The 22,567-nt window shown below is 36.7% G+C and overlaps 1 protein-coding gene across 2 annotated transcripts in view; it reads right to left on the bottom strand.

The window, feature by feature from the left end:
* The window catches only part of SLC8A1 (solute carrier family 8 member A1), a 664,135-nt gene that overhangs the window by 640,306 nt on the left and 1,262 nt on the right, over positions 1 to 22,567 (bottom strand). For both annotated transcript variants that reach the window (XM_054701171.1, XM_054701172.1), the window contains exon 3: positions 2,495 to 2,586. The gene's annotated coding sequence lies outside the window, so the exon portion shown is untranslated. The remainder of the gene's footprint in view (positions 1 to 2,494; positions 2,587 to 22,567) is intronic.

Here is a 22,567-nt window from a genome sequence, read left to right as displayed (position 1 = left end):
CGCAACCCAGCGCTCAACCGCTGCGCCACCGGGGAGGCCCTACCTTCAATTTCTTACAGGTATGACTCAGGACCATATTCCCCTTCCTTTCCTCTTCCCATCTGCTCCACCTGTCCATTCTGCATGCATTTATGCTGGAATGCCTATGTAAGGAGAGGGTCAATTCTGACTCCACCTTTGGTCACCCTTCACTTATGAGCAGTCCTTCAGTTTTTCACCTGATTTTCCAGATCCTCACATTGTATCACATCTAGTACCATGGCATGTCTCCTTTGTCTATGATGTCCTACCAGCTATATTGTTAAAGAATTTATTAGCTAATTATAATGTTTGCAAGGAAACTTTTCACCTGGAGTTGTAAATATAATCTGAGTCATATTGCAGGTATTTCTGGGAATGGAGAAGGATTTGATAAAGTGCTTTTTAATGATAGACATCATTTTATGGAAAATGCCTGTATTATAAATCTTACTCTAATGATCAAAGTAGTCTTGACATTTATTCCTCTTACAAAACAAGCACTATCATTGCATTATACACTCGGAGAATGGTTAGGTGCTATATATTAAAGGAAATGTGTTGCTTAGAGGTCACAGATTATTTTTACTATATGAGATCAGAGCATACCCCCCACTCCCACTGCTATAATTCCTTAGTTCTAAATTGCTAACTCCATACTCATTCTCAGAGACAAAATAATAACGAATCTTTTAGGTGGTATGGTATTGCCAGTGGAAACTTGAGATCCACATTTGATATTAATATTGAAATAACACTATTTACCAGGCACTGTGCTAGGTACTTTCATGGGTTACCTAATTTAGTCCAATTAAATAGGCATGCTTTAGTCCTGTTAACCAAAATGAAAAACAAAACTTGGAGATGAAATAACATGCCTGGAGTATCACAAACTCTTTTAGATTCAGGTTTTTAATCCTCAATCCAGTATTCTTTGTCATACCACACAAACACATTTATGATTCTGTGAAAATTCATGCTCTTAACTTTTAGTCTTAAACATCTGTGACAGTTATCATGAGCGACAGCCTGATAATCCTACTGTGTTCTGATTATTATTTCTAGAATGTCATTTTAGTACAAGGATTAGGGGGGCAAAAGTAAGTACCAATTATACTGCTTAGTGATTCAAAATGTTCAACATTCTTACAAACAGAGCCTCATTTTTAAATAACTTTGCCAGGGATTTGAACAAAAGTCAAGATTGGGGCTTGTGTTTCTCAAATTGAGCTAGATTAAATTATATCTTGTCTTCATTCTGTCAGGCAATGGCCTAGAATTATAAATAGTACTAATATGATTGTCCTTGTTCACTTTGATATACACATGACTACTAAAACCAACCTAAATTAATTAAACAAGTTTTAATTTGATTTTTAATCTTTTAAGCAGCCTAAAATAAGAGAGAAGATCTAATTTGGAAAACAGAGATGCCCAGGATGCCAGATCAAATTTAATCCACACAAGTTAGATATTAATTTGCCTGGAGACACATTTCTATGGACCAATTTATGACCTAAGGAGAGCTCAATATTGTTGATCCTGTGCTACAGAGACTTGGAATTAGGAAATAATTTGTGACAGACCAAAGTATATGGGATCAGGCTGGGTGGTAAAATCACCTGCTCCAAGATGTGTTCTTATTTTCTATAAATAACCATCTAGTTTCCTTTTCTTTCCTTTTTATTTATTTTCATTTTTATGTTTTTCTGTATCATACTTGATAGGAAGATTTTATTGCAGGTAGTGCTGGAGGTGAAGTAGAACTTGACAAAATATCTTGAAATATTTTTAAAAGTAAAGTATGTAGTCTATTAATAAGTGTTAGTGATGATCATGATAATAATACAAGCATTGATTGTTTATATTCTAAGTCCTTTAAATATAATTAACTTCATTATTATTTATTGAAGTCCCACAAAATAACTAGTATTTACTACTATGACCTCTCCTAACAATGAGAAAAATTATTTCCAACTCACTGAATCTAATTAACAGAAGTGGCATTGTCTTCTTTCCCTATTTGTTATAATTCAGTAGATCTATGTTCTCAATCAATGTCTAGTGGGAGTTGATTCTGGAAGTATAAAGGTGAACATGACATATGTCCTTATCTCAAAAGGGTTTAAAATTATGTATATAATCATATATATAATAATGTATATGCAAAGGATATTCTATATTTGTATAATGAATATGCACGCATGTATGTAGGTGTATACGTGTATATATATGCACACACATATATAAAAATGCTCTTAAAAAGACAGCATTAATAAAAGGAAATGCTTTTCCATGAAAATCATTCATGAAATTTTCTATGAAAATCAAAATGATTTTCCATATGAAAAACTCTTAAAATCAATAATAGTAACACAATAATGGCAATGATGTGCATCAGTTGGGACTCATACATTGCTGGTAGGAATGGAAAATAAGGTAACTACTTCAGAAAACAGTTTTGAAATTTACTTACCATAAAACTCCCAAGAAAAAATGAAATCATATGTCCACTCAAAAAATTGGTATGTGAATATTCATTGCAGCTTTATTCATTGTAGTCAAAACCTGGAAACAATTCAAGTATTCATCAATAGTTGAATAGCTCGATTATGGTGCATTCCTATAGTGAAATACAATTCAGATACAAATAGATATGAACTGCTAATATACCAATAACATGGGTGAATTTCCAAAACATCACATTGAGTGAAAGAAGGCAAACACAAAGCACAACATGCTTTAAGTTTCTATGAATATGACTCTTCAAGGAGACAAATTTAATATGCCCTGGCAGAAGCATATTAGAGTTTACCTAGATTTGTGGAATGGGCAAGAGATTGATTAGGAAAGACACAAGGAAGGTTGTCTGATTTACAAATGATACCCAATTACATTTGAATTTCAGAGGAAAATGGATATTGTTTTTGCCATGTCTCAAATTTTGAATGAGTTATAACTATTTTTTGAAATTCAGATTTAACTAGACATCCTAGGATCTTGCTATTGTGATGGAAACGCTTTAAGCTGGTTATAGTAGTGCTTACATATGTATGCTTGTTTAAACACATATACATATATACTTATTATTTGTAAGTTATAACTGAAAAGTTTGACTTTTTAAAAGTAGTTGTGCTGGGCCTCCCTGGTGGCGCAAGGGGTGAAGCACCGCACTATGAAGCAATCCGCAGCCTCTGCAGCATGAGTTTGATTCCTGGCTGGCCAGTGAGCAACCCACATGGTGCAGCAGACCTCTCCTGTCTCACCCGCTGCTCCCCTCAGCAGTGTATTTCAGTCAGTCTGCCTGTTCTGTTCCCCACTCTGTTGCTGGTGAATCCTCTCACCCCCCGCATCTCTGGCCTGTACCCCAGCTCTTGTGGTTGTGCTGTAGTTAACAGAAATTACTTAATAAAGGTAGATAAAATAAACCATCATAACCAAAAATATTTCTTAAAATAAGACCTTTATTATTGCCATAGTGTTAAATTTTATATCAGAAGAGGAATGTTCATGGTACGTGCAGATTCCTAAGGCTCAGTCCCAGAGTTTCTAGGTGTGTAGTAGACTGCAGGACAGAGTTGCTTATTAAAGTTCAAGTATTCTTCATTTCCACTTATATGGTAGACTAGACATCTGAAAAGTTCTTCCTATATTTCATATGTAATCTGTGGCTGAGTCAGGAGAAAGGAATAGTCTTTTCCCTTTAGTTAGAACAAAGGACTAACACTGTACCCTGGAGACGAATGGACATAATGATGCCTTATACATGAATAAGAGAAATCCTGCAACTGTTAGCCTGAAGAAGAGCAATCTTAGAGGGGTTATGTAGTTATGTTCAAATATTTTTAATAGTCATATGTCAACAGAGCAAACCAGTTAATAAAAGGTAGCAAGAATCACATTTAGCTGAATGAAGTAAAAAGCCATCTAATGCTAAAACTAAGATATTATTTACATTTATGTTGTGGGGATCCTCAGAAGGTAGGAACAGAATTGGGTAACTTGGAGCGTGTGAGGCAAGGAACAGAACAGAAGCTCTTCCATGGAACTTGGGCACCATGGGGACCCATGGGCAATGTCCAGGGGATGGAGGGGGGTAGCAGAATTACTCTGATAAGTCTTCAGACCTAATGTTATCACTGGAATTTTCTTATTAAGAAGCAGAAAAACAGGGAGGTCATTCACTTGCCAGGAACAGAAGCTGGCTCTCTTAATTTCCTTTATTATCTCTTCACATGTAATTCAACTTGCCTAATGTAGGGCACAGAAATGCAGAAAGAAATATGCAGAAAGAATCTGTGTTCAGTTCTTCATGAAGCATCCTTAAAGGTCAAATAATGACAAGGAGAATTTTGACATTTTTGTGAAAATGATTATATAGCAGACACCCAAAGAAAAAGTCACTGAGCCTCAGGACAAGGGAAGTGATGAAACTACACCTAGGTCCTGAATGGCATCTACTTGAAATATTTTTTCCTTTCTTTCCTTCCCTCCCTCCTGCCCTCTTTTCTATTCTATACATGTCCTTGTATTAGTTTTCTGAATTTCTTCCCTGCTGATTGATATGATATAAAATATAATCAAAATAAAATATACGTAAAAATGTAAATTATGGGCCCATTCAAACTATGGGCGGGTCCCTTTTCCAGAAGAAAAAGTGTGTTGTGTTCCCTCCCCTCTCCCCACCGCCCACACTATGAACATTAAGACACTGAGCTGGTTGAAGGGCAATGTGCTGAATGATAGAATAATCTCTGAGCCTATCTTTTAACTAAGTGCCCAGCATGCTACTTCCAGTACTGAATGTTTTAATTGGCTATTTTTTCCTCTGGAGTCCAGAATATAAATGGTAATCTTATTTTCCAGACACTGTTAGCACTGTTTGGCATTTTCCTAATAAAGCCACAATGCTCCTGGCCTTTCATCATAGCTTTCCAGTAGTTTTTCCAAACCATTCTACCCTAATTACTGTAGCCTGGAAATATCACCTCCCACCCCCTGCAAGTTTTTCTGAGCAATCAGCAATTTGCTGAGAGGAGTAAGATCCATGTTATATTCTCAGGCTTTCATGTAGTCAAGTTCCTTTTAAATCAATTCAATTTTATGTTCAGTATTTGGAGGATGGTAGTGGGACTGTTCTTTCCAATTCTCCAACAGCAATCACCAACAATAGGTAGCAATGTCTTCTATGATGAATTATCATTTTTGTTGAACTGTGGATCAGAGCTGGCTGAGAAGCTGGGTGAGAAAGTACCATGCAAGTTGGTTGAGATGTTATCTCTCCAAAGCCAGCCCCCTGAAATAGGATTTTATGAGCATGGTTTTTCTTTATTTCTGTCTTGATCCTTAATGAAATGAAAAAGAAATGCCCCAGGAAATTGAAGTATCTGGTCATTGACAGTCAAAACATCGTTTTTATATTTTTATATAAACCATTCTTCTATTCCTTAACAAATGAGTAGAAAGCGGCTTCTTTGTCTTGAGATTTCTTAAACCTCAAGTGGCAGTTTACAGGTTAAATGAATCACAGAAATTGTTCTTTTTTTAAAAAGGGAGACTTATTGTTAATACGGTCCTCAATAAAAGGAAGGAATAGAAAAGATACAGGTGTAAAAGATGCAAAGTAAGGCATTAGGGGAAAAGTCTGAATTGCAAACTCTGAAGAGAAAGGAAAACTATTTCCACAAGATGGGGTAGGTGTTGAGTTTACTTCAACACTGACAAGGGTCTGCAATTAGTACTTGCAGAGAAACAGAACCAAAATGCCATCACACAATTAATAGTTCCTGAAGACCATGTGTTCAAAGGGAAGGGACTGCATTTGGTGAACATTGTTTCACAGATGAGATCTCATTTGTTTTTCAGAGCAACTCTTTGATGATACATTACTTGCATTTTACAAATTGAGTATTAAAGAGCTTAAGATGTCTCTCCCCAAAACACATAGGCAGAAGATGAAAGGGTAAGATTCACTGGATTCTGAACCCTTTGCTCTCTCTTCTATAACACACTGTCTGACACTAGGAAGCAGTTACATGCAGCATTATAATCAGTGAAGAAAAGATAGGTACCCCAATAGCTGATCTTAAGCCAATTGGATAGTCATCTATATACAGTCCTATTCATACATTCCATCTGTGACCCAAATAAATTTATAATGGGTAAAAGATGCAAATGAATAAAGCAAAACCATAAAACAAGACTATAAATAAATAAATCCTTACCATTGGAGCAAGAATAAAATTTCTAGTCTTGACTAAGAATTCAGGGGTCATTAAAATTGATACATTTTAGTAATTTGAAAAAAGAGCATCTGCATACCTTAAAATGAGTAAAAAAAGAAAGTCCAAACACTCCAAAAACAACATGAACAAAGAAAATTATGAAACGGTACAATATATTTTGAATTTGTCCTCCCTATAAAAGAATGTTTTTCCACAGAGCGATCATGTAGAAAGCTTTAAAGAAAAAGATCAGAATCGCAATGGAAAAATAAACAGACTATGAATAGAGATTTCAGGAAAAAAGAAAATAAAAACATGTCTTTAAAATAATACAGATAATATCAATTACATCCTTCCATTTACTCAGACTAGAAAACTGGCAGTAATAATTACTTATTTCCTTTAAATCACACATTTTTGACCCTTCAGGAGGCCTTGCTTACTATCTCTTCAAAATAAATTCATAATCTGACAACTCATATCTACCATTACCACCGTGGACCAAGCTGCCATCATCTTTTCATAGAACTGTGCCATTTGCTTTCTATCTGGTCTTCCTGCTTCCACTCGAACTCTGTATAGATTAACCTTAAGAGAAACCAGAGAAGGGCCTCCCCGGTGGTGCAGCGGTTGAGCGCTGGGTTGTGAAGCTGCCCGCAGCCTCTGCAGCACCAGTTCGATCCCCGGCTCCTCCCCGGCCACCGGAGGAGGGTCCCACATGGCGCGCAGACCTCTCCTGCCGCCCGCTGCTCCCCTCAGCAGTGTACTTCGGTCCTTCTGCCTGTTCTGCTCCCCGCTCTGGCTCTGGTGAATTCTCTCACCCTCCCGTGCTTCTGACTGTACCCAGTGCTTGTATAAATAAATAATAAATAAATAAAATAAATCTTAAAAAAAAAAAAAAAAGAGAAACCAGAGAAATCCCTTTTAAATATATGTCATATCATGGCCCTCTTTTGCTTGAGTTCCTTGGTGGCTTTTCATTTCATCTAGAATGAAAGTAGTCTTTCAAGCTGTCTACAAAGTCTTGTGCATTTTGGCTTCTCAATATGTTTCTGACAACTTCCACCACTCTTGTCCTCTTCAGCTCTGCTCTAGTCACACTCAAATCTTCCAGATTCTTCCAAAATGCTAGCTATTGTGCTACCTTGAAAATTTTGCTTTGGTTGTTCTTTCTACCTGAACTCATGAAACATATAAAATAAATTTAAAATGACTACAAGAGAGTCTATTTGATAACCCACAAGAGAGATATAGATGAAAGAGCTGGCTTCTCAATCACATTCTAAAGAGTGCTATAAGGGCAAAAATTCTCTTCATAACTTAGAAATTTGTTAAGATTAAAAAATATATATTTATTTATTTTGTAGAAGAACTGGGCTGTAGGTGAGTGGGGATTCACCAGAGACAGAGTGGGGATCAGAAAAGGCAGATTTACTGAAATACACTGCTAAGGGGAGCAGTGGGTGAGAAAGGAGAGGTCTGCTGCACCCTGTGTGGGTTAGCTCCCTGGCCAGGGATGGAATTCAGGCCTTAGCAGAGACAGCACTGAGACTTAACCCATAGGCCATGAGGGAGTCCCAAGATTTGTTAAAACTTGAGATGAGAATTTAGAAAATCAATATGTAATTGGATGAAGTTGCCATATGGAAAAACACCCTCCTGAATAACTATCTCTTGGAAATAGGTGGTCCTGATCAAAAGATGAGGGTGTGAATTCTATCACAATATGACTACATTAAATTGTGACTCAGTCAAGACTATAATAAATTAAAAGGAAAAGGATATTCACTGAGAGTAATGGCAGATTAGAAACACCAGTGTTAGAAAGAGAAGATAGAGACTCATTCTGCAATGTTCCATGGTGGAGGTCTTGGGCAGTGATCTATGAGCTCATGGCCCACTAATGTTTGTACTTGTGAAAATTGATGCTATAGATAATTAAAGCCTAATGTCAAAATTCAGTGACAGAATCTCACTCCATCACTCTACTTTAATTAAAACCAGCTTTCTTTTCTTTTTTTAAATTAATTTATTTATACAAGCACTGGGTATAGTCAGAAGCACAGGAGGGTGAGAGAGAATTCACCAAAGCCAGAGTGGGGAACAGAATAGGCTGACTGACGAAATACACTGCTGAGGGACGCAGTGGGAGTGGCAGGAGTGGTCTGTGCACCATGTGGGACCCTCACCAGTGGCCGGGGATCGAACCAGTGCTGCAGAGGCAGCTTTGCAGCCCAGTGCGCAACCGTTGCGCCATCAGGGGAGGCCCAAAACCAGCTTTCTGATTATTATCAGATACAGTTCTCTGAGTGAATAAAAAGATAAGGCTCATTTGAACGTTCCCTCTAGTTGATGATTTTATATATATATATATATATATATATATATATATGTGTGTATATATATATATATTTTTTTTTTATTTATACAATAGCTGTGGTACAGGCCGGAGGTGCAACAGGGCGAGAGATTCACCAGAGACAGAGCGGGGAACAGAATGGGAAGGACCGAAAGCACTGCTAAGGGGAGCAGGGGGCACGACAGGAGAGGTCTGCCGCACCATGTGGGAATCTCCCTGGCCAGCCAGGAATTAAGCCAGCACTGTAGAGGCTGAGGACAGCCTCATAGCAGTGCTCAACCTGCTGTGCCACAGGGGAGGCCCCAATGAATATATTTTTTGAAAGAAATCCATACATGTCTACTTTGTTCTCTTGAGATTGTGGTTAATGTCCACCTCCCTGACTCTGATCAGCTTGTGGACACTAACAAAAGTAACAAGTGCGTGAAACTGGAAGCTTGGTTCAAAATCATCATCATGTCACCAAAGCATTGCCAGAAGGCATCGTCCAGACAAATAGCCAGTTACCTTGTATTGTCACTTTGTATTATTATTCTCCTACTACAATGATAAACAATGGATTATTTCCAATTCCATTAATACATGCCAATTATATTGTTAATAAGCTACTGAGGACAACCCTCATTAAAAAAAAAACATTTTTACTATGCAAGTAAAAATTGATGAGTCTCCATATTTCCTTCTGTTAATGACCACTCACTCAGGCAAAGAGAATATTTCATTAGAAAAAAACAACACCTCCCACACAGTATCACATATTTTCAAAGTAAGGGTATGGTGACTAATATGTTTCTTTTAAGTATGGAATTATGGAGGTGGAAAACTTACAACAGTTCAAGAAGCTCCTAATCTCCAATTATCTAAATTATTTTTCAGAGGTTTCTATTTTATTTCAGTTTAACCATTTTCATTTAAACTTTTACTCATGAGGAAAGTCTTTCTGTTTGCCTTATATGATGAATGTTTAAATGAATCAAGTATTTATTGACTATTAGAGCCCAGGAAATATCTAAGTCCTGCTATTTCTCTTAAAATTGCTTGTCCAGCTGGATCATTCAATTGCTTCTTCCTCCTAAACTATGACCTACTGTTTATTGCATATCTTTTGCTTTCTTTAATTCCATCATTCTAATGTTACTTTCTTATTTATCATTGCAGACAAAAATGCTGCATTACATAATAATTAGAAGAATTAAATGAAGTAAATATTATGAACATACAGGGAGTGCTTCTTTTTAATTTTCTAAACCAGGCACCATGTTAGACCTTTGTAAATAATACCTCATAGTACTGAAAATTACCTTTTTTACCCCATCTCACAGAGGAGAAGACCAGCAATCATAACCGTCACTTTTGACCACATAAGTTAGCAAGAGACCAAGTCATGATTAAAACTCAAATTTTTTGGGAACTCCAAAACACATACTTCTCCAAAGAGCAGACAAGATTGCCTAGTTCTCCCCAAACAAATCCTTTCTACCCCTTTTGAGATAGACACTCTAGGAATAATCCCAAATTCCTAGGTAGCAACACCTATCCATGGTTTGGACTTCTGCCTGGATTCCACAAAAAGAAATTGATGAGGTGATCTCTAATATTCCTTGGACCTGTCACAGAACTGGAACCTGACCCTGATGTCTCAGCTTGGGATCCCTCAGGGAACAGACTCTGAGACAGTGTTCAGGAAGTTTGTTGGAGGAGTGTTTGACTAAGTCCTTTTTGGCCACTATGAGACAGCTATGTAAAAGAAGTTGCAAGTTGGTAGAATGAGTTGCCCAATGAATGGATGAACAGATGGAACAATCACAGACCAGTGGGTATGACCTTAATATCCTGTTCAGACAACTTGGCCTATCAAACAGATGAGAGATACCATGCTAAACAAAAGATGTTAAATCATAACTAAAAATTGTCTTACAACTTCCTGGAACAGGGATGCAGAGAGACTCACACATGCAGTTGGTAAATGTTGATGAAAAGGGTGATATATGAAGGAGTATGTGATGCATGTGCACATGCCCGTGTGCAGCCCAAACCAGAAAACATTCTGATGCCATTCCCCTCGATCCCCCCCTGCTTGTGGGACTACCCCTTAAAAGCCTCCTCCTTGTTCCCTTTGGAAACCAGGTTAAAATTCTTCTTTATCAGCACTGGTTCCCTGGAATATGAGTATTTAATAAAACCTTGCCTGGAACTCTCTGGAATGCTCTGATGAATTCTTTCTCCTAGAGGGTCTCTAGACCCACATATTTTGGGGGGTCTATAGCAGCTATGCCAAGATACCATGGACTGGGTGACAAAGATAACAGAAATGTATTTCTCACAGTTCTGGAGACTAGGACATAGAAGATCAATGTACCCACATAGTGTGTCTTCTGAGAATCCACTTCTTAGTAGACAGATGGGGATGGGGAAATATTAGCATCTCCACAGGTTTATGGGACTGGACATGTATTATCAACATTGATTGCTACTTACTTTGCTACTAACTTACTTACAAGTTACCTCTTCTAAATAGGAAATCTGGCTGAATATGTCATACATGAGTACTGACACTTTAGAGAATGGTTTCGTGGTTAGGAGTTATTATCACTGACAGGAAAGTTGCAGAGAGAGTCTGGTTGGTTAAGGATAAAAAAGATGATTCATGTACTGTAAATAGCTGTGAAGAATGTGACCATAAGACATAGCCGAGGGATCAGGCATTGTTTCCAACATATTTTTGGCTTTAATGATTAGGTCTTTTGAGTAGAAAATTGCTAGGGAGGAAAGCCAGATTGTAGGGACTTAAGGACAAAGCCACTGGAGAGAAAATGGCAACAGCTGGCAGAGATCACTTAAGTGTGAACCTACTGTTGTAAGGCAAAAAACATAGAGAGAAATGTGCTAAGATGGGGCTAGAGACAGCGGAAAATATAAGTATGTATGTGTCTAAAAAGAGGTAGACTCAGCTTTTGAGGCAGAAAGATGAATTTTTAAATTACTGAGAAAGTATGAAAAATAAATGGATTTTTTTCCAAAATAGAAACGCAACCTTTTGCTTTATTCAAATATATAGAAAAATACCACAATAAAAACTGAATTTGATGCAGCAAATCTCAATGAATTAAAAGAAACCTAAGTCTTGTGGTTCTAAAGTGTTAAGTTAGGCCATCCAAGAGCTGATCTTCAATCTGGTTCTTAAGTGATATGCTTCCAAATATCAATTCTTTCTTCCAATTCTTCCCTCAGTAGTTGAGGCTTCCTGTAACCTTTGGTAGCACGTTTTTATGCTCAGAGCTTCCAGAAATAGGTGACCAGATTCTTTCTTTAATTTTGATCACCAATTCCTCCCAACTTCTGGAATATGATTTTAAGTGTGAGAAATGCTCATGGGGCTTCTGAATTTGTTTCTGACCTTTTCCTAATTGAAGATGACCTTAAAAAGTATAAAATTTGGTGGAGGGTTCTCAGACAGTTGCAGGCTAATTAATGCGCATGTCCTCTCTGCCTGAGAACTCCCTTTTCTTATTGTCATGTGAACTCTTCCCCTTCCTCTTCCTTATGTCCCATAACCCTAAGTGTTTAATAAAATATACCCAGTCTGCTCCACTATTCTTCAAAATTAAAATTATGAAAGTTCTCCAAAAATAGTTACTAAATTTATTGTTTTTCCTTTTCTAATCTGTCTGATTTGATTACTCATCCAGTCTGAGAACTCAGAGGGGTGAAGGATTTTGCTCTGCCCCCTGACAATAAGCCCACATTCACCTTTCCAGAATTTTCTTAGGTTTTCTACCATATTTACATTTCCACATAAACTTTAATATTTTTAAAAGATTTATTTATTTATGCATACAAGAACTGGGGTACAGGCCAGAGGTGTGAGGGGTGAGAGGATTCACCAGAGACAGAGTGGGGAACAGAGCAGGCAGATTGACTGAAATACACTGCTGAGGGGAGCAGCGGGCAAGTCAGGAGAGGTCTGCTGCGCCATGTGGGTTACTCCCTGGCCAGGGATCGAACCTGTGCTGCAGTGGCAGCTGATAGCTTCTTAGGTTGAGTCTAAACCCCTTGCACCACTAGGTAGGCCCTAAACTTTAATATTATTATTATTTAATTTAACATAATAAATGAATAGTTCTCCCTGAGATAATATTTATTTGAGATATCATATTACAGATTTCTTTATGGATAATGTATTATTTTTCTTTTTCTTAAATTAGTTAAATGATGTTCAGTAAAGTTTTATAGAGTTTTTATAAGTGTGATACATTTCTTGGGAAGATCAAGTTATTTACCTTTTATGGTCTAACTTAAAGAGAGATTAATTATTCTACTGAATTTTTCTGAGCGGTTATTATTTACAATATAAAAGTCACAATACTGAAACCATGATAGTTTATCTTTTAGAAAACAAACTCATAGTTTAATTATTTTTCTATCCCCTATTCCATTATTTCTGCTATATGCTTTTTAAGATCTCTAGGTAATGGTCAGGAAGATGACATTAGTAACAGTAGTAGAAATTGATATAATTACTGTTTGGTGCCAAAACTGAAACAGTGGCAAATCTTCTTATGCATCTGTCCTTTGAGAACCATAGTTGAAGTGATGCTTTTGGAATCTGGCCACATGTTACCATTGCTATTTAAGCAGAATATAGCTCAATGTGGGAATGAGATATCATTTTTAAGTCAGTTTCTAACCCTCTCCAAAATACAAACATCAAATCTGATACACAAACCTGCTATATAATGTCATTTTTCCCCTTAAATGTTTCTTCTTTGAGCATAGATATTCAAGTGATAATTTTGAGCAATTACCAGATGAGGATAAATCATGGGATTTTCCCAAATCATAAATACTGCCTTTCAGAATTTGGTATATCTTACTTAGTACTACTGTTCTGTGCTTTGAGAATTCTCAGTATTTTTAATAAGTTCTTGACATGCAAATGTCTTTAAGGGAGAAAAGTCATATCTGAGTGGGAGAAGTCCCCAGCTTTCCTCCCATGTTTTTTTGGCTAGAAAACATGAGACAACTTTACATTGCTCCTCTATTGAAGAATTCTTTTGACAAAACAGTACTTCTGCCTTAAAAAGAAAAAAAAAACTTTTTCTGCTTTAGAAAAATATTTTTAACTGAGATAGAATCATTGACCTAGTGTGCTTGATTTTAATAACTCATTTAATTTCGTTTATTCTTGAAGACTCAAAAAACTTGGACTGAAATTTTTTTTTATTGTTCTTCTTTTCTACAATATTATGAAATTCATTCTCTCCAGACCTGTCATCACTACTTATAGATGCTACCATTTCTTCCAGAGAGAAAGGACAGACAGGATAAGAAAGGTGTTTGGTCTAAAAAGAATTTCATTGTGACTGGCTATAACCCCAATTTAATAACACTGCATTTTCCATTTGAATTAAGGAAAGGGCTTCTAAAATCTAGAACTCTTGTCTCAGGGATAGAAATGGCAATTTTCCCAAGAGGTAAAAATGTTTCTCTAGTGACTTAAGGTACAGGTGTAGGACGTATGGGTAGCCAAAGGAAAAGAGGAAAAACAATTACCAGACTCAGAATGAATCTTTGGAGAACAAAACGTGAACTCAGGAAGAGAATCAATGAAAAGATAAGCATTTTATGAACATTTAGCAAAAGAAGAAATTGGCAGCTTAGTAAAAGATGACTCCAATAAATGAGAATCCAATAAATTAGATGTGGGGGTGGGGAGGCAATATCGAAGCCTTCTTATTAAAGTGTTACAGTTCCAGTACAATTTGGCTTATATGCTTGGCAAGATATCCAGGACTTTTAAAAATTTGAAGAAAAGAACATTGAATATAATCCAAAACTTCAACTTAATTTTTTTTTAAATTTACTTGATCTGTGAAGAAAGATGAGATATTCAGAAGTTATTTTTTTATATATTTGGCATCTGTTCCTCTCTCAAGTAATAACTGTGAAGAAAACATAATTCTGTGATAAGCATAGTGTGCCAGAGCAAAGCAGAGATAGAACTTTGAAACTGAGTTTAAGGACACCAAGAGAATTTTCAGTTTTATAAAGACATAAACCATGTAAACTAGACCTGCGCTCTCTGTTCCAGAATAGACTCAATTTATCTGTCCATCTGAGAAGCCCCAGCATTCTCCTATCTGTTGACCAACACATATACACTACACTGATTTTTATGGAGTATGTGTGTGCATATACATATAAATGAATCATGATTAAAAAAAAAGTGATCTGGATCCTTTCAAAAACCCAATTGAAATCTATATGCATTGCCAATAGTGTACAAGTTATATAGCTAGGATAGTGAAAACCATTTCTTATTCTTTAAGTTCAAAGACATTCCTAGGTTAGTCTTTACATAACCTCTCCGGGGAAATCTTTCCTCTACACATCTTCTCTATCGTAGCCTTTAGAATACCTGACGTGTCTGTATTCTGTGGAAATAGATTCACACAAAAACATGCATTTCCCCTGGAATGTGTCTTATAGTGAAAACCAGAGTGCTCTGTTCATATCTGGCACATCACTGAGGTTTCTGAGCGACAGACAGGCTGGCACTCCAAGCCGGCTGTGCTACTCAGGCAGGGCTGCCCAGAGAGGAAGCAACTGAGACCGATGCCATGAAGCCATCTCAGCAAGGCTGCCCGCAGTGCAGCAGGGAAAGACACACAGCACTGGAGGTGATGAAACATGTCTCTGGAAGTGGCTTCTCAGAAATATTTATTTACTTTTGTTTTTGTTGTTACTGCAGGTAACAAGTGTATCAAGAAGGAAGGAAATGTCTTATAATATTCTGGGAACCCATAACTTCTCTACAGACATAGTCCTCAGGCATATATTTTTCCCTAAAATGTAATTAAAAATGTAGGATTTTCATTTTATTTTTTCTGTATAAAAAACATCCTCTGAGCCAACAAACAAAAATCCAGTCAAAAGATGCATAAATCACATCTACTTCATCAAATTATTTCATGACTTAGGGGTGGGGAAGTCAAAATTACAAGATTAAGTACTGGGAAAAAGTGGCTTTGCAGCTATAGAGAATAATTTAATGAGAACCTTTTTTGGTGCTCATCTTTTATAACATGTAACATTTTCAATAATTTGCAAACTTTAGTATGTCAGTAAAGTCCTTGGCTTTGCAGAGAAATCATTTTGTTAATATCTGTAGACCCAAAAGTAAAACCTGCTTGGGAAGCACAAATGGCCCAAAAGAAATCAGCATCTCCAGATTATCATTATTATTTTTCAAATGTAGTTTATGATCTCCCTTTTTTAGATTAGAACACTAGTTAAAAAACATTGGTGTATGTCAAAACTATGCATTCTCTGTTGTTTCAGTGCAAGATATATTTACATTTATCACATGCATAGAATTTTTTAAAAATGCATGAAGTGATTTATCTGATTCCTTTTATTTTATTTTTTTTTTTAAAGATTTATTTATTTATTTATACAAGCATTGGGTACAGTCAGAAGCGCGGGAGGGTGAGAGAATTCACCAGAGCCAGAGCGGGGAGCAGAGCAGGCAGAAGGACCGAAGTACACTGCTAAGGGGAGCAGCGGGCGGCAGGAGAGGTCTGTGCGCCATGTGGGACCCTCCTCCGGTGGCTGGGGAGCAGCCGGGGATTGAACCAGTGCCGCAGAGGCTGCGGGCAGCTTCGCAACCAGCGCTCAACCGCTGCGCCACCGGGGAGGCCCTCTGATTCCTTTTAGACAGGTTCATGTTTTCCATCCTTTTTAATAGTTTCATGGATTGTTGGTAATCTTTTACTACATTGTCTCATTTTCAGAGATTCAGCATTGCGTACACCTATGCTATTTCTACAAGTATTCTTTCCCTAAGTCAGGTAAGATCTGGCAGTCAATATGGGAAGAGTGCCTTTCTTAAATTATCACTCAAGGAGTACAAAAAGAGTAAAGGAATAAAGTGAGTTGTCAAGTCTCAATGATGGTTCCTGTGTGATTAAGTTTTCTGGTTTATTCTGAGCCCTACATTAGCAGTACCCTGTCTGTCTTCTTAGTAATTTATCACCAGTAACTTCTCATTGCCAAAGGCTGGGCCAATGGTGGCTAAATATATAAATAACTGAGTAAAAATCTATGAGGTGTGTATCTAAGTACTGTGAGCAATTGAAAGACATAAATAACATGATTCTTAAATTCAGTCATCAACTGGCATAAAGATAAGCACAAGTGGTGTTCCATCTTTTGGCAGGAAAAATGGACACTTTCAGGTTTAAGGGAATACATATTCTCTGAATGTATAGAGCCTTATTCTCTGAAGGTGTACGACCTTACCATTAGAAATATATAAATAAATGGTGCTGGGAAAACTGGGTCGCTACATGCAAAAGAATGAAGCTTGACCACTACCTCACACCATACATGAAAATCAACTCAAAATGGATTAAAGAACTAGACATAAGACCTGAAACCATAAAATACATAGAAGGAAATATAGGCGAAACACTACATGATTTGCATATCAAAGACATCTTTACAGACACATCACCCAAAGCAGTGATAGTGAAGGCAAAGATAAACAGCTGGGACTACATCAAATTAAAGAGCTTCTGCACAGCAAAAGAGACAATAACAAAAACAAAGAGAAACCCCACCAACTGGGAGAACATTTTTGCACCCAACACTAATGATAAAGGACTGATCACAAAAATCTGCAAAGAGCTGATGAGACTCAACAACAACAAAGAAAATAATCCAGTCAAAAAATGGGCAGAAGAGCTAAAAAGAAACTTCTGTGAAGAGGAAATGCAAATGGCCAACAGGCATATGAAAAAATGTTCAACATCACTTGTCATCAGGGAAATGCAAATCAAAACTACCATAAGATACCATCTTACACCAGTGAGAATGGCACATATTAAAAAAACTAGCAACAACAAATGTTGGCGAGGGTGTGGAGAAAAAGGAACTCTTCTGCACTGTTGGTGGGAGTGCAAACTGGTCCAACCACTATGGAGAGCTGTGTGGAGATTTCTGGACCTACTAAACATAGAGCTTCCATATGATCCAGCAATTCCACTCCTAGGTATTTACCCAAAGGACACAGAAACATCAATTCCAAAGAACACCTGCACCCCTATGTTTATAGCAGCACTGTTTACAATAGCTAAGCTTTGGAAACAGCCCAAATGCCCAAAAATAGATGACTGGCTCAAGAAGATGTGGTACATATATACCATGGAATATTACGCAGCATTCAAAAAAGATAAACACATGCAATTTGCAGCAACATGTATGGCACTGGAAGGGATCATGCTCAGCGAAATAAGCCAAAATGAAAAAGAAAAATACCGGATGGTCTCACTCATAGCAGGAATCTAGAAAACTTAAATAAGGGACCAGGAAAATGAATAACTATAAGAAAGTGAAAATCAGAATCAACAAAAAACTATGAAACAGAAACACTTTGGTAGGGTGGGGGGCGGGAGGGGAGGGATTGGGATCAGAAAGGGGGGTTGCAATTGTATGGGGAATATAAAAATAAAATTTATTATTTAAAAAAAATAAAAAATAAAAAAATATATATATAAATTGTATTTCAATAGTTTGCTTCTGCATGACATCCTTTGAGTTAACCAGAGTCAAAAACCTTAGACTTATCTGTGATCTTCCCTTTTCTCACCACCTATACTTGATTTATAAACAAATTCTACTGGCTCCAATTTCAAAATATATCTAAAATTTTAACACAAGATATTCTGTCAGCATTCTGGTCTGATCAATCAACCTTCCTTTCCTAGATTACTGCAAGAATCTCCTGATTTATTCTCTTTCTATTATGCTTACTGCAGTTTAGTTTATTCACATCCAGCATCTTCATTGATTCACTGAGACAGTAAGTTAGATCGCATCAGTTCAATGCCTTCCCGGTTCACTCTGAGTACAAGGCAAAATATTTCCACATCACCTACAAGCCTTTCCCCTCAACTCCGGTCTTTGGTATCTTCACTTCCTCTCTGCTTACGTTCCTCACCCTTATTCACACTGATCAAGACATTTGCCACCATGACAGTGTTCAAACTTTCCAGGGATGCTTCTACTACTTTATAGGCTTTGATTTCTAGTTCCTTCTCCCTAGAGAGCTTTTCACACAAATCCCTGCTTAACTCACTGCCCCCCTCCACCCCACTGCCTTATAGTCACTGCTCCAATCTCAATTTCTTTCTTAGGGTTATGTTCTTCACCTTATTTAGTTTTGCAAATGACCTGATCTCCATGGCCTTCCTGCATAATCCCAATTCTCTTTACCTTGTATATTTTTATTTATAATTTTATGTTTATTGCTCATTTCCTGATCCTCCACACAGAAGGTCATTTCTTCTAAGACAAGGATCTTTGTCTATGGATATACTCATGATTGAGTAAACTTGGCACATAATCCAAACTCAATGAATAGTTGCTGAATAAATGAGTGGCAGTATTTTATCTATCCCTACTTTTCTCTACTAGAACAGAAGAAAACAAAACACATAAGAGACAAGGGACTTTGTATAGGATGAACATGACAAGGATATTATCATTACAGCCTTAAAATACATAGGGGCAAGTTAACCAGCATACGTTTACTGAGAACTCAATGTGTGTTTTAAACATTTATCTAGAATTTGGATAGATACAGAAGAGACAGAAAATGGTTCTCACCTTCAAGTTAACTTCTTGGTTATATATCCTAGTTATAATTGATTAATGGAAAAGTCTGATTTTTATTAATTTTGGAAAAATTACAACTCTTTGTATGGCTTTATGACATTATTCACAAACTTAAGTGTGCATTAAAATCACCTAGAGGGCAAGTTAAAACACTGATTGCTGGGCTCTGTCATTCAGTTTCTGATTAAGCAAAGTAGGTCAGGATTGGACCAGAGAATTTGCATTTCTGACAACTGCTCAGCTGATGCCAAAATTGCTACACTGTATTTTTTTTAAATAATTAATTTTATTGTTATATTCCCCCATACAATTGCAAACCCCCCATTCTGACCCCAATCCCTCCCCTCCGATCCCCGCCCCCAAAAAGTGTCTCTGGTTCATAGTTTTTTGTTGATTTTGATTTTCACTTTCTTATAGTTATTCATTTTCCTGGTCCCTTATTTAAGTTTTCTAGATTCCTGCTATAAGTGAGACCATCCGGTATTTTTCTTTTTCATTTTGGCTTATTTCGCTGAGCATGATCCCTTCCAGCGCCATCCATGTTGCTGCAAATTGCATGTGTTTATCTTTTTTGAATGCTGAGTAATATTCATGGTATATATGTACCACATCTTCTTGAGCCAGTCATCTATTTTTGGGCATTTGGGCTGTTTCCAAAGCTTAGCTATTGTAAACAGTGCTGCTATAAACATAGGGGTGCAGGTGTTCTTTGGAATTGATGTTTCTGTGTCCTTTGGGTAAATACCTAGGAGTGGAATTGCTGGATCATATGGAAGCTCTATGTTTAGTAGGTCCAGAAATCTCCACACAGCTCTCCATAGTGGTTGGACCAGTTTGCACTCCCACCAACAGTGTAGAAGAGTTCCTTTTTCTCCACAACCTCGCCAACATTTGTTGTTGCTAGTTTTTTTAATATGTGCCATTCTCACTGGTGTAAGATGGTATCTCATGGTAGTTTTGATTTGCATTTCCCTGATTACAAGTGATGTTGAACATTTTTTCATATGCCTGTTGGCCATTTGCATTTCCTCTTCACAGAAGTTTCTTTTTAGCTCTTCTGCCCATTTTTTGACTGGATTATTGTCTTTGTTGTTGTTGTGTCTCATCAGCTCTTTGCAGATTTTTGTGATCAGTCCTTTATCATTAGTGTTGGGTGCAAAAATGTTCTCCCAGTTGGTGGGGTTTCTCTTTGTTTTTGTTATTGTCTCTTTTGCTGTGCAGAAGCTCTTTAATTTGATGTAGTCCCAGCTGTTTATCTTTGCCTTCACTATCACTGCTTTGGGTGATGTGTCTGTAAAGATGTCTTTGATATGCAAATCATGTAGTGTTTCACCTATATTTCCTTCTATGTATTTTATGGTTTCAGGTCTTATGTCTAGTTCTTTAATCCATTTTGAGTTGATTTTCATGTATGGTGTGAGGTAGTGGTCAATCTTCATTCTTTTGCATGTAGCAACCCAGTTTTCCCAGCACCATTTATTGAACAAACTTTCTTTGCTCCATTGCATAGTCTTTGCTCCTTTGTCAAAGATTAGTTGACCATAAATCTGTGGGTTTATTTCTGGATTTTCTATTCGATTCCATTGGTCTGTATGTCTGTTTTTGTTCCAATACCATGCAGTTTTGATGATTATGGCTTTGTAGTATAGTTTGAAGTCTGGGAGTGTGATGCCTCCATTTCCTTCTTTTTTTTTCAGTAGAGCTTTGGCTATTCGGGGTTTTTGGTGATTCCATATGAATTTCATCAATAATTGTTCTATTTCTTTGAAGAATGACATTGAAATTTTGATTGGAATAGTATTGAATCTGTATATTGCTTTTGGTAGGATGGCCATTTTAATAATGTTTATTCTTCCAATCCATGAGCAGGGGATGTCTTTCCATTTCTTTGTGTCTTCTTCTATTTCTTTTAACAGTGTTTTATAGTTTTCTTTGTATAGGTCCTTTACCTCTTTTGTTAGATTTATTCCCAAATATTTGATTTTTTTTTGTTTCGATACTAAAAGGGATGTATTTTTTTTATTTTTCTTCTTCAGATTTATTGTTTTTATATAGGAAGGCTACTGACTTTTGCGTGCTGATTTTGTATCCTGCCACTTTACTGAATTGATTGATGAGTTGAATTAGTTTTTCTGTGTTTTTAGGGTTCTCTATGTATATTATCATATCATCTGCAAATAGAGATAGTTTGACTTCTTCTTTTCCTATTTGGATTCCTAGTATGTCTTCCTCTTGTCTTATTGCTCTGGCTAGGACTTCCAGTATTATATTGAAAAGCAGTGGTGAGAGTGGACATCCTTGTCTTGTTCCAGATCTTAATGGAATTGCTTTCAGCTTTTCACCATTGAGAATGATACTGGCTGTTGGCTTGTCATAGATGGCCTTTATGATGTTGAGGTATGTTCCTTGTATCCCAAGAATTTCAAGGACTGTTATCATGAATGGCTGTTGCACTTTGTCAAAAGCTTTCTCAGCATCTATTGATATTATCATATGGTTTTTATATTTCTTTTTGTTGATGTGTTGGATAACGTTGATTGATTTTCGGATGTTAAACCATCCTTGTGTCCCTGGAATGAATCCTACTTGGTTGTGGTGAATTATCTTATGGATACATTGTTGGATTCTGATAGCTAAAATTTTATTGAGGATTTTTGCATCAGTGTTCATTAGGGAGATTGGCCTGTAGTTTTCCTTTTTTTGTGTTGTCCTTGTTCTGTTTTGGTATTAGTGTAATGTTGGCTTCATAGAACGTGTTTGGTATTGTCCCTTCCTTCTCAATTTTTTGGAAGAGTTTGTGAAGGATAGGCATTAATTCGTCTCTGAATCTTTGGTAGAATTCATTTGTAAATCCATCAGGCCCTGGGCTTTTGTTTTTGGGGAGGTTTTTGATTACCATTTCAATTTCGCTAATTGTAATTGGTCTGTTTAGGTGTTCTATTTCTTCTTTCTCTAGCTTTGGGTGATTGTAGAGTTGTAGGAATTTGTCCATCTCCTCTAGATTGTTGAACTTGTTTCCATACACATGGACACACACATACACATTCTCATTACCAAGTTTGTACCACTAATTTTATACATCTCTTAGTGTAGAATTCATAATCTACATTTATACCTGTCAAATTTCATCATGGTAACTTTAACTTTCATAGTCATATTTTTGTGTATCTTATTTTTTATATTAATTAACCTTTCTTGTTTCTATTTGATAACCATCTTTTCTCTCTCATCTTCCAAGTTATTGATAAAACCATTGACAGTTATATATCACTTCATAAAAGCTCTCTTT

Source organism: Talpa occidentalis, unplaced genomic scaffold (assembly GCF_014898055.3).
Source record: "Talpa occidentalis isolate TD23 unplaced genomic scaffold, MPIMG_talOcc4v2.1 talOcc4.5, whole genome shotgun sequence".
NCBI lineage: Eukaryota > Metazoa > Chordata > Mammalia > Eulipotyphla > Talpidae > Talpa > Talpa occidentalis.
This window is presented reverse-complemented; position numbering and strand designations above follow the sequence as displayed.